General features: G+C 40.8%; 1 protein-coding gene and 1 long non-coding RNA gene across 2 annotated transcripts in view; one reads left to right on the top strand and one right to left on the bottom strand.

The window, feature by feature from the left end:
* The window catches only part of LOC137334218 (protein FAM107B-like), a 178674-nt gene that overhangs the window by 73300 nt on the left and 90804 nt on the right, over positions 1-14570 (top strand). The window lies entirely within an intron of this gene.
* On the bottom strand, positions 4975-11778 carry LOC137334408 (uncharacterized). The gene is made up of 3 exons (XR_010966139.1): positions 11629-11778; positions 7815-7888; positions 4975-5158 (listed from the first exon to the last, which is right to left on the bottom strand). It is a non-coding gene; the product is annotated as an uncharacterized lncRNA (long non-coding RNA).

Genomic DNA, 14570 nt, shown 5'->3' with positions numbered 1-14570 from the left:
CCAGCATGCACTCGGGTGACATTTCATCTTCGGTGCTAACCTGCCGACAGCACTGGCTTTAACTATTTTTAGATGAGTTGTCTACAGTAGGCATAAAAGATTGTAAGAGCTTACTTACTTAATAGAAGTGCAACTAATGTTGGTTTTCTCTAGACTTGTAGAACTGACTGAGCAATATTTTCTTTCTTGCCAGTTTTCTCCCTTCCTCTCTTGAAGTCGTTGATTCCTTTCTGACATATGGTCCCATAGATACTGGCAATCCTCTGGCATCTCTTTCAAGTGGCCATTATTCATGTGTGAGCCTTTCCAGTGATTGTTGTCAGGCTATTTAACTGCAGAGGAGCATCAGAGCCACCCCTGATCCTTTCCTCACCTGACTTCCAGACACTTAGTTCTAGAAGGGATGACTGAATAGAGATCAGAAACAGGAATCCTGGCCCATTTTTGCACCAACTGTGGCTCTAATACCAGCAACCAATATGAGATCTGGCAACTCAGATCCAGGGATCAAATCTGGGACTTGCCTGGCCTGTTTGGCTGAGATACTCACTGGATAAACACACTGAGCTATTGGGCAGTGCTATGGTCAATCCATGCTCTATGAACTGAAGGAGATGGTGGAAATTCATCAGGGCCTAGTTTTGTGCGCAAAGGTGACGATGCAGCCAGAACATGCGTCCAAACCGGGAGGCTGGAGGCCGACCCGAAATTGGGCCTTGGACCTCATGTAAATAATGTGGTCAAGCTGCCGGCACCTGTCATGCCTCCACAGGCAGTTCGCCCTTCTCCTGGTTTCAATCTTCCTCTCCCTGCAATCACAATATGTACCTGAGGTTGCTTTGAAATTTCTTGATTTTGAGCAGCATAATGATGTGACTGTTGAAGTGCTCCATTCCCATCTTTGTGTTTGCAGGTTCAGCCCATAGTGGTGATGTATTCTCTTCTATATTTACTTTTCTGCTGTATCAAGAGCCTCAATGCTATACCATGCACCTCAAGTGACTGTTTGACTGCCAGCTAGGGTTCAGCAATGAAGATATGTAATATTTTACCAGTGGGAGCCAATAGAATTGCACCATCAGCATCCTTTTCAAAGTTATACAGTTACAAAGAACTGAAGTTTAACTTTTTTGCCTTCCAGTTGCTGCATCATGAATTTTATATTATTTTACATTTTCTGATTTTTAGAAAAATTTCTTTCCCATTCCTTTCTTGTACTGAGTTCTCCTGCCCTAAAACTTGGCCATCCTCCCTGTGAGAAGTGCTGGACAAAGGCCAAATGCACGGTTGCGACAAGTAAATGCTACATAGGTATATCGCAGGTGGAAATCTGGTTTGTGGCACATCACTTGTGCCGTTAAGGATGCCATTAAAGGTACTTGGTGTGGGAAAGGCAAATGTCCTACTGGTACTGAGAGGAAGGAATATCAATGAGGCATTGTTGAGAGAGTTTGCATCTAACCCATACTGTATCGAACCCGGAGTGCTTTAGGAACATAGGAACAGAAGTAGGCCATTCAGCCCCTTGAGCCTGTTCTGCCAAATATTGACACCAGGTGAAACAAGTAGACAAAGATTTCATTTTTCAGTACTGACATCTATCACCTTGATGAACATGTTTTTAAGAAACATTCTTTCCGACCAGCTCTTCTCCCCTACCCACCCCCCCCCAAAAAACGTTTAACCAGAAACTTTTGAAGATTGAATGATCATTCCAGTTACACTCCTTTTAATGGTCTTGCAGTAGCTTTAGATCATGGATAGAAATAACAAAAAAATTGTCATCTTGACAGTTCAAGCTGGGTAGATAGAAGCCAATTATGCCCGAATGTACAGTATGGATCATTTCCCCATAGGGACCATTAAACACTAAAACAAAATCTCATTTCCGTAACATGCTACAATTATGCCTAATGTTTTATGATTACAGCTACAGATCTAAAAATAAAATTTTGCAGGAAGTGCCTGTTCAATAAAATATAATTGCGCAAATGTAACAAAATTATGTTTTGTGGATCCTCGTTGAATAATGTTTATGGAATTATATACCAGATACTGTAGGCAGTGGTGAATTGGATAACTCAACAATGAATGTATCTTTCTAAAGGTCATGGGTTCTGCACAAAACTAGATTAGGATATTTTCATACATAAACATCTTAAAATGTTACAAATCTAGTACTACACTGCACAGCACAGAACAACACAAATGGGATCAGGGACCTCTCAACTGTAATATGAATGCTAAATGATCACTTGTATTTTAGTAAAGGTCTGACATTCATAATCCCATATTTGTGCCTGCACTATTTATTCCAGGATCTTGCCAAGCAATGTTATTTCCTTCATAAAAGGTTCTTCTGTACAGTTGCCTAGATCTTTTCTCAGATTACAGCTCCTTAAAGAAGGTAATTGGAGCCATGCTGTATTGATTGAAAACAACAGGAAGCTCTGTGTATTGTAATTCTTTTTTTCTAGGTGGCCTGAAAACCCATCTTTCATGTGAAGGCTGCGTACTATTGCATTATATGATGTATCCTTTCACTTAGTAAAGAAGGCATCTGTAAAGTTAAAGTACCATTTTTAAAAAAACTGTTATCTGCTTTTATGCAGCTGAATTTTGTTTTAAACAGGTCAGGACTCCAACTGAAGCAAAATACTGCGGATGGTTGAAATCTGAAATAAAAACAGAAAATGCTGGCAACACTCAGCAGGTCAGGCAGCATCTGTGGAGAGAGAAACAGAACTTCTTCAAGGTGGGGCATTCCTGGAAGAGAAGTGGCAGTGAATTAAACATTAAATCAAAAGCACAGATGCTGCCTGACCTGCTGAGTGTTCCCAGCATTTTCTGTTTTTATTTCAGGACTCCAACTGGTTAGATTCTGAGCAATTCAGGGAAAATTTGAACTAAAAAATAAACAAATAATTTGCATCAAGCCTATCTTTCACTGCAGAGGCGGGTCTCACTGGCTCCCCTGTGCACAGATAAGAAATTTAAAATATTCAAACTGGCCAGCATTGAACACTCCTTGTGGTAGACAGTGGCTACCTTTTACTGGAGATCCTTGGAACATTTAAGTCTAAATGATTGGGATGATTTTCCAAAATTAATTTGACGTTTGGATTTGGACCCATTCAACTACATTTTTTTAAAATTTAAACTCGTGTGATGAACCATTGCCAGTATGCAAGAATTAGGATCCCTCAAGATCTATAAGAAAGTCTCACACATGGCAGCTCTACACCAATAGGAAATTGAACATCCACCCCATTGATACATTATTACATTAAAATAGATATTGGGAAAAAGAGGTGAATGAAACAGTAAATCAAACATATGAATCATTAAATCAGCACAGAGTTCGAAGACTTACACTAGACTACCAACTTATGTGTGGGAAAGTCCTTGGACTGATATGGAGCATATAGCAAGAGTAGAACAATATTTAGAAATCAAGGAGGGATGATGTTCCTAAGTTACAGTCACCTATCTTTTTAAGGGTCGCCAGCTTGTAGCTGCTGACTTCAAATGTGGACACAGCTGTCACAATCTTGCAAGATGCCATGATACATCTGTGAAGGGATCTAAATTGCTTAAATGCTATTTTACAAAGGGAACAGATGCATTTTGATCTGACTGGTCTGACTTACACCTGAAATTCTATTTCTGTGAAACCTGCATTTTGGCTAAATTTGAACCACAATCGATTTGGATTTAATGATCCTTTGTAGTCTTTTCTACCTTGTTTTATTCTCTATTTCTTAACTTCTCCAACTTTCTCTCCTTCCCTCTCCTCTCATGAAGGCACTAACTGATACTGAGGAAGAGTTCCATGGGTGCAGATTGTTTTTCAGTAATCTTGCCAAAGTGGCCATTGCTCATACATGGGGCTGGACAAAGTGGCCGTTGATTATGGCTGATACCATCACTAGTGACTCTATTTTTTCTATACACACACACACAGACACTCTCGTCTATCAAGGGTTCCTGGATAATGATCAGAAGTAGGAATTATGGCTTTTTCTTGGTGCTTTGTCCACTTGCAGCATCCCCACTGCTGCTTAGCTGGAATCGACTAACTCACCACAGATCAGACTTTGAGCCTGTGCCTTTTAAGGTTTATATGATTCATTTGTCTTATTTTCTTTGTTGACTTGTTAATGAGCAGCTGTTCTTCCTGTGGCCGAAGTCAGGTAAGGATTTGTGCAATATCCAATTTTGGACAGTTGTGTATTCAAATGCGTTGATCCCTTTTCAAAAGAAGTCAGTGTGGATTTCCACCTGTGCACAGGCAATGTACCTGGTGGTCTAGTGACAGATACACACCCACTTTTACTGTTGATCTTGCAGGGGTCGATCCATGTTACATTCTGGTTGGGCTCAAACATGAACCGATTATTCAGCTTTAAGATGAGTTTCCTAGCTTTTGAATCCAAAACCTGAAAAAATATAAATGCTTCTTCCTAATGTAGAGTTTGTTCACCGACTAGATATTGTCTGTATATTGTCTGCATGCATATATTATTTCTCTCCGAACCTTTATGGATACATGCTTTCTCCTGACCCATTCATATATTCCTTAAAGTTACTCATTTTGCATAGGATAACGGGCTTTTAATGTCTTAAGTCTTTGAGCAATTAGATTAATGCATGGCTTCCTTCCTATTATAACACAAGTAACAATACATTTTTTTCTGCCTGTAAAGCAGTGTATCATATTGCTAAGCTTTCCACAGGGTTGGATTTTCTAGTATTAGCATGTATAGGTGAACAAGTTGGTAAGAATAGGTTCACAAACCTAAATTAGCAGAGGAGTTGAGATCTATGCTCCAGGCTATCTTGGATGTTCCCTTTATATAATATATCTTTATCATTTGCTGGTTCACATTCAACACCTTGCTACTTGTAAATTGCTGTTGCCCATTTCAAATAGATATTATTCGTATCAAAGTATGATGTTTAAAGCAGATGATATTTATTTTTCATGTAGACAAAGTGCTGATTAAACTTATGAGTAGGACCATTTTCAGGGACTCAAATCCAGCGCATTTGTGGATTCAGCTAACAGGCTGTATTATTAAAAACAAAATACTGCGGATGCTGAAAATCTGAAATTAAAACAGAAAATTCTGGAGAAGCTCAGCAAGTCAGGCAGCATCTGTGGAGAAAGAAACACTATTATTAACCTCATATACGTTTTCTCAGTAATGATGCTGACCTTTAATGTCTTGCCTCTTTCATTGAGTTCTGGTCAAATCAAATGAGTGAGACAGATTTCTAAAAATGTGTAATACATAATACATATAATGAGGCACAACTAATTATTTGGTATGTTATTTTAAGTAGAAACAGGTGACAGTGAGCTGGGTTTGGAGACTTGTTTCACATTTGCAAGCATCAATAGCAAGATAAATGTTTATCGAATTGAAGAACGAAATATCTATATTCCTTGAGATCCAAAACTGCTAGGAGACTGCAAAAAGGAAGTCAAACAATATTTACAGACGTTTCCTCCTCCCCTCCTCCCTCCCCCACATGTGTGTATACGCACACTCCTACCATATACCAGACCATAACAACATAGAAATGGGTGCTTTCATTCAGCTAAGATAATGGAATCTTCCATCTGTTTGAGTTTGTGAAAGTGGAAATTTGATTGTCTGACATGTTCTCATGATTCTTGAATTTGTTGTCTGTATTAGGAACATAGGAACAGGAGTAGGCCATTTAGCCCCTCAAGCCTGTTCTGCCATTCAATGAGATCATGGCTGATTGTGGCCTTAGCCCCATATCACTTAATACCTTTGGTTAACAAAAATCTATCAATCTTGGATTTAAAATTAACAATTGAGCTAGCATCAACTGCCGTTTGCGGAAGAGAGTTCCAAACTTCTACCACCCTTTGTGTGTAGAAGTGTTTCCTAACTTCACTCCTGAAAGTCCTGGCTCTAATTTCTAGGCTATGCCCCCTAGTCCTAGACTCCCCAACCAGCAGAAATAGTTTCTCTCTATCAACTCTATCAGTTCCCCTTAATATTTTGAAAACTTCGATCAAATCACCCATTAATCTTCTAAATTCCAGGGAATACAACCCTAGTTTGTGTAATCTCTCCTCATAATTTAACACTTGGAGTCCAGGTATCATTCTAGTAAATCTAAGCTGCACTCCCTCCAAGGCCAATATATCCTTCCTAAGGTGTGGTGCCCAGAACTGACTACAGTACTCCAGGTGTGGAGCTTTGTGTAGTTGCAGCATAACTTCTACCCCTTGTATTCTGGTCCTCTAGATATAAAGGCCAGCATTCCATTAGCCTTTTTGATTATTTTCTGCACCTATCCATGACATTTTAATGGTCTATGTACATGGACCCCTAAGTCTCTTTGGACCTCCACTGTTTTGAGCTTTTCACCATTTAGAAATTACTCTGATCTATCCTTTTTAGGTCCAAAGTGGATGACCTCACACTTGCCTACATTGAAATCCATTTGCCACAGTTTTGCCCATTCACTTAATCTGTTAATATCTCTCTGTAATTTTATGCTTCCATCTACATTGCTTACAATGCTGCCTATCTTGTGTCCTCAACAAACTTGGAAATGTGGCTCTCTATCCTGTCATCTAAGTCATTAATAAATACAATGAATAGTTGAGGCCCTAACACAGATCCCTTTGGGACACCACTAGTCACATCCTGCCAATTTGAGTACCTGCCCATTATCCCTATTTTCTGTCTCCTGCCGCTCAGCCAATTTACTAACCAGGTCAATAATTTGCCCTCAATTCCATGAGCTTCAACTTTAGCTAACAGTCTCTTATGAGGGACTTTATCAAATGCCTTCTGGAAATCCATATAAACAACATCCATAGACATTCGTCTGTCCACTACTTTATTCATCTCTTCAAGGTTCGTCAGGCATGACCTACCCTTTTCAAATCCATGCTGGCTCTCTCTGATCAGCTGAAAATTTTCAAGGTGTTCAGTCACTCTATCCTTAATCATAAACTTTAGTAATTTCCTGACAACAGATGTTAGGCTAACTGGTCTATAATTCTTTGGTTTCCCTCTCTCATCTTTCTTAAATAGCAGAGTGACATGTGCAAATTTCCAATCTAAAGGAACGATTCCTGAATGGAGAGAACTTTAGAAGATTATAGTTAGGGCATCCGTAATGTTCTCACCTACTTCCTTTAAAATCCTGGGATGGAAACCATCTGGGCCTGGGAATTTGTCACTCTTTAGTGTCATTATTTTCTTCATTACTGTTAATTTGCTTATGTCCCTGATTCAAAATTAGTTTCCTTGGGGTGTCCAGCATGCTATCCTCTTCCTCTACTGTAAATACTGACACACAGTAATTATTTGACATGTCCGCCATTTCCTTATTTTCATTTACAATATCACATTATCAGTTTTTAAGGGGCCCATATTGCTCTTAACCAGCGTTTTTTTCCTAATATATAATTGTAAAAAATTTTTGTGTTGATTTTGATATCCCTTGCAAGTTTCTTTTCATACTCCCCTTTTGTAGCTCTTACTATCTGTTTTGTCACCTTCTCCCAGTTGCCAGGATCTATGCTATTTTTTTGCATTTTTAATGCTTTTTATTTTAGTTTTATGTTGTCCCTCACCTCTTTTCTCGTCCATGGCTTTTTTTTTTAGCAAGTAGAGCTCTTGCCCTTTATAAACTGGTTCGGTATCACGTTAAATTTTTTTTGAACACCTCCCACTGATTTTCTGTCATTTTACCCATTAAAAGGTTTGCCCAGTTGACTGTGGACAATTTCTATCTCATCCCACTGAAGTCAGCCTTACCTAAATTTAGAACCTTAGCTGATACGGGTTTCTTCCTTTCAAACACAGCGTTGAATTCGGTCATATTATGATCGCTGTAAGATAAATGTTCATGCACCGTTAGGCTGTTAACTAAATCTGGCTCATTACTCATTATTGAATCTAATATGACCTCCCCCTTATTGGTTCTGGGACATAATGTTGCAGAAAGTTGTCCTAAGCGCACAGGATGAGGGTCATCTCAAACTGGCTTGAAAGGATATTGGAGAGGGAGGGAGAGGATCCAGTCGTTGTGGTCCATGTTGGGACCAACAATATAGGAAAGAGTAGGCAAGAGGTCCTGTTCAGAGAGTACCAGGAGCTAAATTAAAAAACAAGACCTCAAGGGTTTAAATCTCTGGATTATTACCCGAGCCATGTGCAAATTGGCGTAAGGATAAGCAGATTAGAGAGGTGAACATGTGGTTGAAAGACTGGTGTGGGAAGGAAGGGTTCCATTTCATGGGACATTGGCACCAATACCGGGACAGGAAGGAGCTGTACCATTGGGACGGGCTCCACCTGACCAGGGTCCTAGTGGAAAGGATAAATAGGGTGGTCACAAGGACTTTAAACTAGTAAATGGGGGGAGGGGTCTGGTAGAAAAGGTAGCATAAATAATAATGCTAAAACAAATGAAAAGGAAGAGAGTAGGGTAATAGTTAGAAATTATGCTTTAGGCACTACAGACAAAGGGAAAACTAAAAGATGTAAAGTAATTAAATCAGGAGAGAGAAATAAGAAATGTGTGAGAAAAACAACATTAGAGCAGAAGGACAGGTTAGGGTATGTGGCCCAAATAAGCATTCTGTATACAAACGCATGGAGTATAAGGAACAAATTGAATGAATTGCAGGCGCAAATTCAACTTAGAGGGTACGACCTGGTCAGCATTCTGGCTGTCCTTCCGACAGTCTTTATCCTTATCCTCACAGGTAGCAAGTACCTGTGCGATCCTACCTGATGGATAGAATCAGTTTCTGCGGATCCATTCTCTATATCTCACCTGGATTCCCCTTACTCTGTATACTATCGGTCACACCAACCCTGTTCTGATCCTGTACTTCTCCACAAGGTGAGACCGAGGTCTGGAGCAAACTGTCCAGATACTCCTCTCCCTCCCTTGTGTGCTGGAGTGTCTCCAACTTGCACTCCAGCTTAATGACTCCAAGCAACTTGGGTCCTACTTTTTCAGTTCCACATCAATGAATCTATTACCAGAAAAATGTTTAGCAGCAAGGGCAATGGTCTTAGATCTTGCAAAATAATTAGGGACTACTAAAATCAGTTTTTACTAAGGGAAGAGAGAGGGGAAGCGGTTATAGATCAGCGGAGGGATGAGGGTGCTTGTGGGGGAAGCTGAGTTTGGCCACATAATTAAACTTTTTTTTATATACGCATTTGATGGTTAAAAATGTCTTGCGCTTGCATTACTGTGTGCAATGATAAAGAACAAATTTGCATTTGTATAATATATCATTCCATAGTGCATTATAGCCAATTAGTTACTTTTGAAGTGGAGTTCATGTTGTTATGTAGGAAAAGATTAATCAAAATTTACTGAAATCTGAACCCTTTTAATGTGACCTGGGAGATGGGTGCCAAAGTCTTACCCATCAGTGAAATAAGTTGACTTCTACTAGTTACAAAATATGTTTGCCCCTGAAGGCCTTTACATTCAGAATATAGAATGGATCGCTGGATCGCCGCAATATTGCCTGTCCACCTTTCTACCTCTCTCTCCTTCCTGTAAGACGCTTCTTAAAACCTATCTCTTTGACCAAGCTTTTGGTCACCTGTCCTAATATCTCCTTATGTGGCTCGGTGTCAAATTTTGTCTGATAATGCTCCTGTGAAGCGCCTTGGTATGTTTTACTACAGTAAAGGTGCTTTATAAATGCAAGCTGTTGTTGTTGGTAGACCTCGAAGATGGAGACTTCTGGCTCGGGCTGAATTCTGTATAACCGTCTGGATCTTTGGATCTCGTATTTTTAAAGTTTAATAATATTTATATTGGCAGCTAGGATTGGGGTGGGGGGGGCACGGAACGGCAGAGCTAGGAAGTGAGAATTGGGGTGGAGAGTGAGACCAGGCCTCAGCGGAGGTTGGGGGGAGGGGTAACAACTCATAGCCAGAAACAGAAGATGGCAACAGCCCTGGAGGTGTCGGCAACAGCCATTAGAGACAGCAATGGCAGCAGCTATAGTCGCAGCTGTGGCTTGGGGAGGGGGGTGGAAAGTGAATCTCGGGCTTGAGTTGGGGCAGGGTAGTGGATAGCCAGTGGGCCTCAGGAGATAGGGAGGAAATGCTGAATTGCCAAACCAGAGCCATAAGTAGGGAAGCTGAAAAGCAGGGCGGGGAGCATCAGCGCCCGACAATAGGCTGGGAGCCCACATGGGTGCAGACCAGCAGTGGTCGACAAGGGCCCAGAATCTGATGACCACAGGGAGCATTGTTGGCCCAGAATAGGAGTCAGGGAAACCAGAGGGAGAATTAGACTGGGGTGGGGGGGGGGGTGGTGGGGGGTGCAGAGGGTGAGAGGCACAATGAGGTCGCAAGCTGAACCTACAAAATTCTCCAATAGTTGGATAAAAGAGTGTGGGAGAGGCAAAGCAGGGCCATGAACAGAGGCGTGCTATTTGGTTAAAAGAGTGGTGGGGGCAGAGGGGCAAACTGAAGCCGAGCAGTAGGGCTGTAAAGGGAGCAAGGTAATCTACCTAGCACCAGAAAACATATTTAAAGCCTAGAGGGATCAAAAATAAATACAATTAAAAGCAGAAACTTAAAAATTAAATTGCCTCAAAGAAAGCAAGATCAGTTGCACAAAAATAACATGGCACTGAAAGATCTGAATGTTGCTCCATTGGACATGCGCTGACCAGAGCCTGCAACCGCATGCAGACACAAACCACTTTTTTAATATTTGAATTCCAGAGTGTATCAGGCTTTTATGACTGCCAAAATGTTACGTAAGTCCATTAAGTTGGGAAGGTCCTATTACACCTACAGGCATCACAGGCAATTACCAATGTAACATGTACATGTGGACACAATTAATATTGAAAAGTCCAAGGGAACTGTTTACATTGGGGAAGATGCACCAGACACACTGATAATAGATGTTTACAGTATGTGTTCTGTTACGGAATATTCATTGTGTAATGTGAAACAATGATCGTCAGATGCTTCCATATTACAAAAAAAAAATCTACTGCCACAAGTCAATCATCCGAGGGCACTTGAGGATGACCCTGAATCAACAAACGTTTTTCCTCTCCTGTCCTAAGGTGTTGCCTACTTACTGGTGTAGTTTTACAAGTGCTGAGATCTCTCCAATATCTCACCCAAATAACCATTATTCACACCTAGATAATGAATGTCAACAGGCTATTCCCCCTGACAGAGGCATGATATCTGAGCCCCATCTTGTTCTTGTCTAATGCCCATACATTTGCACTTCTGCCAGGAGTCATTGTATATTGACCAGGAGCCCAATTTTGCTGCTTACTCCAAGGGCAACAAGGCCATTTGAACTGCCTTGCCACCACCCCAGCTGTGATCACATAGTTAACATATCGAACCTGGGACCTTTTTGGTCTGTATGGCTCATCCAATCTGGATAACTTACTGAGCCATCGGGGAAGCCCTGCCACTAGACTTTTTCACTGAAATTGAAAGAAAATAAAATCTATAAGGACAACATGTTAATGAGTATTCCTGCTACTGTATTTTAACTGACGATTGCAGTAATATTTTATTTTGCCATGAAAAATCTTTTGATCATTGACCACCTCACCTGTTGTTAGATTATCTTTTCATATTTGGCCATCTGGAGGTCCTTGTTGGCCACTTGAACTGAAATGTGTGGTGGATGAACAAGAATTCACCCATTTCTTCTGCACTCAGGATTAGTAGTATTTCCTCTCCGCTATTATCATTGATGTTTATCTCCAGTGGCTTTGCAAGGCTAATTGGAATGACATAGAATATCCACAACATTTAATTTTCCTGTAGATTCCATAGACTCCCAGCTCTTTAGAAGTTATCTGTGATGAATTTTGTCCTTGTGGCAAAAGCAAGTGACCTGTTAAATAGATACTAAGGATTCTGAATATATAACTTGCACTGTACAATAACATTCATTAAACCAATGTTACCCAGAGCGTCCAGTATGTAAGCCTCCTCGTCTATCAAAGAATATGGATTATCTCATACTTTGGGTATCATGGACTGATAACCCCTTCCTTAGATCACCAGGGATGTTGGATGCCATAAATGCATACAGATAATGGGCCACCAAGGAAATTAATAACCTGGGGAAAACCTGGAAGTTCAACACATCTTTAGACATCAAAAAAGTAACTCAATTTATCCAGAACTCTACAGCTCACATCATGTCCTGTACTAAATCCTGCTGACCCATCACCCTTGTCTTGCCAGCCTCCGCTGGCTCCCTGTTCTCCAGCACTTGATTTCAAAATTCTTGTCTTCTGTTACAAGGCACTTCATGGCCTCCTCCCACCCTACATCCTGCTGACATGCACTGTTTCTCTAAGTCAGATGTACTGTATGTTCCACCTTCCCTACAATCAAGACCATCAGCTTTGATGGTCCCGCACTCTGAAATTCTCTTCCTAAACACTCTTACTCTCTCATCTCTTCCCACCTCAAAAAACTTCTCAAAACTCACCTCTTTAACCATACCTTTGGTCCCCTCCCCTAACATCCTACCCAATACCAGCTCAGTGCCTGATTTCCTCCATCTCCCTGTGAAGGGCCCTGGGTCATTTTGTTACTTTAAAAGTGCTGTGTGAATGTAAGTTGTTCCACCTTCTTTAAAGATGACTTCTGAATGCTATGTTCTTCAGCAAGCACTTCTGCCAGGCTTCTAGATTGATATTTTAGATGTGTTTTAATAGATACACACATTGTGTTCTCTGGTAAATGGTCTAGATTTCCAGGTCAATGTTTCAGACTTTTAGCTAACAAATCTATGTCATTTAATTCTGGTAAGGTTGTCTCAGCACTATTATGCTATTGTTTACATAAACTGATAAATAGGAGAAATTGCATAGATTTCCTTACTTTCCTTACTTTCACGAGGTAACAGTGAAATGAACTGTTGAAGATAGTAATTGAGGTCTTGGAGGGTTCAGAATGAGAAATGTTAGGAACAAAAGAAATAGGAGCAGGAGTAGGCCAAATGGCCCCTCGAGCCTGCTCCACCATTTAATCAGATCATGGCTGATCTTCAACCTCAATTCCACTTTCCAGCCTGATCCTCATATCCCTTGATTCCCCTAGAGTCCAAAAATCTACCTATCTCAGCCTTGAATATACTCAACAACTCAGCATCCACAGCCCTTTGGGGTAGAGAATTCCAAAGATCCATAACACTCTGAGTGAAGAAATTCCTCCTCATCTCAGTCTTAACTGGCCGACCCCTTATCCTGCGACAATACCCTCTAGTTCCAGACTCTCTAGCCAGGGGAAACAACCTCTCATCGTCTACCCTGTCAAGCCCCCACAGAATCTTATCGGTTTCAATGAGATCACCTCTCATTCTTCTAAACTCCAGAGAGTATAGGCCCATTCTACTCAACCTCTCCTCATAGGATAACCCTCTCATCCCAGGAATTAATCTAGTGAACCTCCATTGCACCACCTCCAAGGCAAGTATATCCTTCCTTGGATAAGGAGACCAAAACGGTACACAGTTTCACAAAAGCCCTGTACAAATTTGTAACTTCAGGTCAAAAGATGTTACTGGAAGTGATCAAACAATATCCACAGTGGAATTATTCAGACAAAGCTCTGGATACTGCAATTTGGATAAGCAGTTAGAAAAGGCTACTTATTGTAGAACCGATTCTCCATGGGAGGAGGTGCTGGAAGCTTTACATTAAAGTAGAATTACGCAGTGTAGGCATCTGAAGGGTGAAATGGAGACCAGGGCTGTGTTGTCTGACAATGCCATTTAGGGTCGCCTGCAGTGGATATCTAGACACCTTGCTTAGAATTTTCCTTATGCACATTGGGATCGTTGGTAGGTGACAGAAGATCATGATTAAGAAAGCAGGATTTTCTGCTGAAATGGGATCTGCATTGATTTGGCATCAATTTAGCTTGGGACGGTTGCAAATCCACACCTTCCAATCATGTGGTAAGGTTATCACAGAACTATCAGTTTGAGATGTCCTTGGCTTTATGGCTCAAAGCTTCTGTAACAAGTGGCACCCAGCTCTTCCGGGAGGGGAAATATTGTGAACTGTTGAAGTTTCTCCTACCAAACAGTTTTGCCTAATGGACCAGAATAAAGCTTTGAAGGATGTTGACTGCAAATATGATCTAATCAAATTTGGAGATATAAATTATTCCAAATATCTTTTCTATATTAAGAATGTCTGAGAACAAGATTATAAATATTAAACAGTTCCAACTGTTCCAACAACAACAATTTGCATTTATATGGAGAGCTGTGAGGGGGATGGGTGTTGTCGGGAGGTTACAGAGACAGGGAACGGCAAGGCCATGAAAACATGAGCATGAGAATTTTAAATTTGAGATGTTGAGGTACCAGGAGCCAATGTAAGTCAGTGAGGTCGGGGTAATGAGCGAGCAGGACTTGGTGTGGGATAGGATACATCAAGCCGAGTTTTGGATGAGCTGAAATGTATGGAGGATGGAGGATGGGAGGTCAGCCAAGAGAGCTTTGAATAGCTCAATCTGGAAGTGTCA

This window comes from Heptranchias perlo, chromosome 17 (genome assembly GCF_035084215.1).
Source record: "Heptranchias perlo isolate sHepPer1 chromosome 17, sHepPer1.hap1, whole genome shotgun sequence".
In the NCBI taxonomy this organism is placed as follows: domain Eukaryota; kingdom Metazoa; phylum Chordata; class Chondrichthyes; order Hexanchiformes; family Hexanchidae; genus Heptranchias; species Heptranchias perlo.
This window is presented reverse-complemented; position numbering and strand designations above follow the sequence as displayed.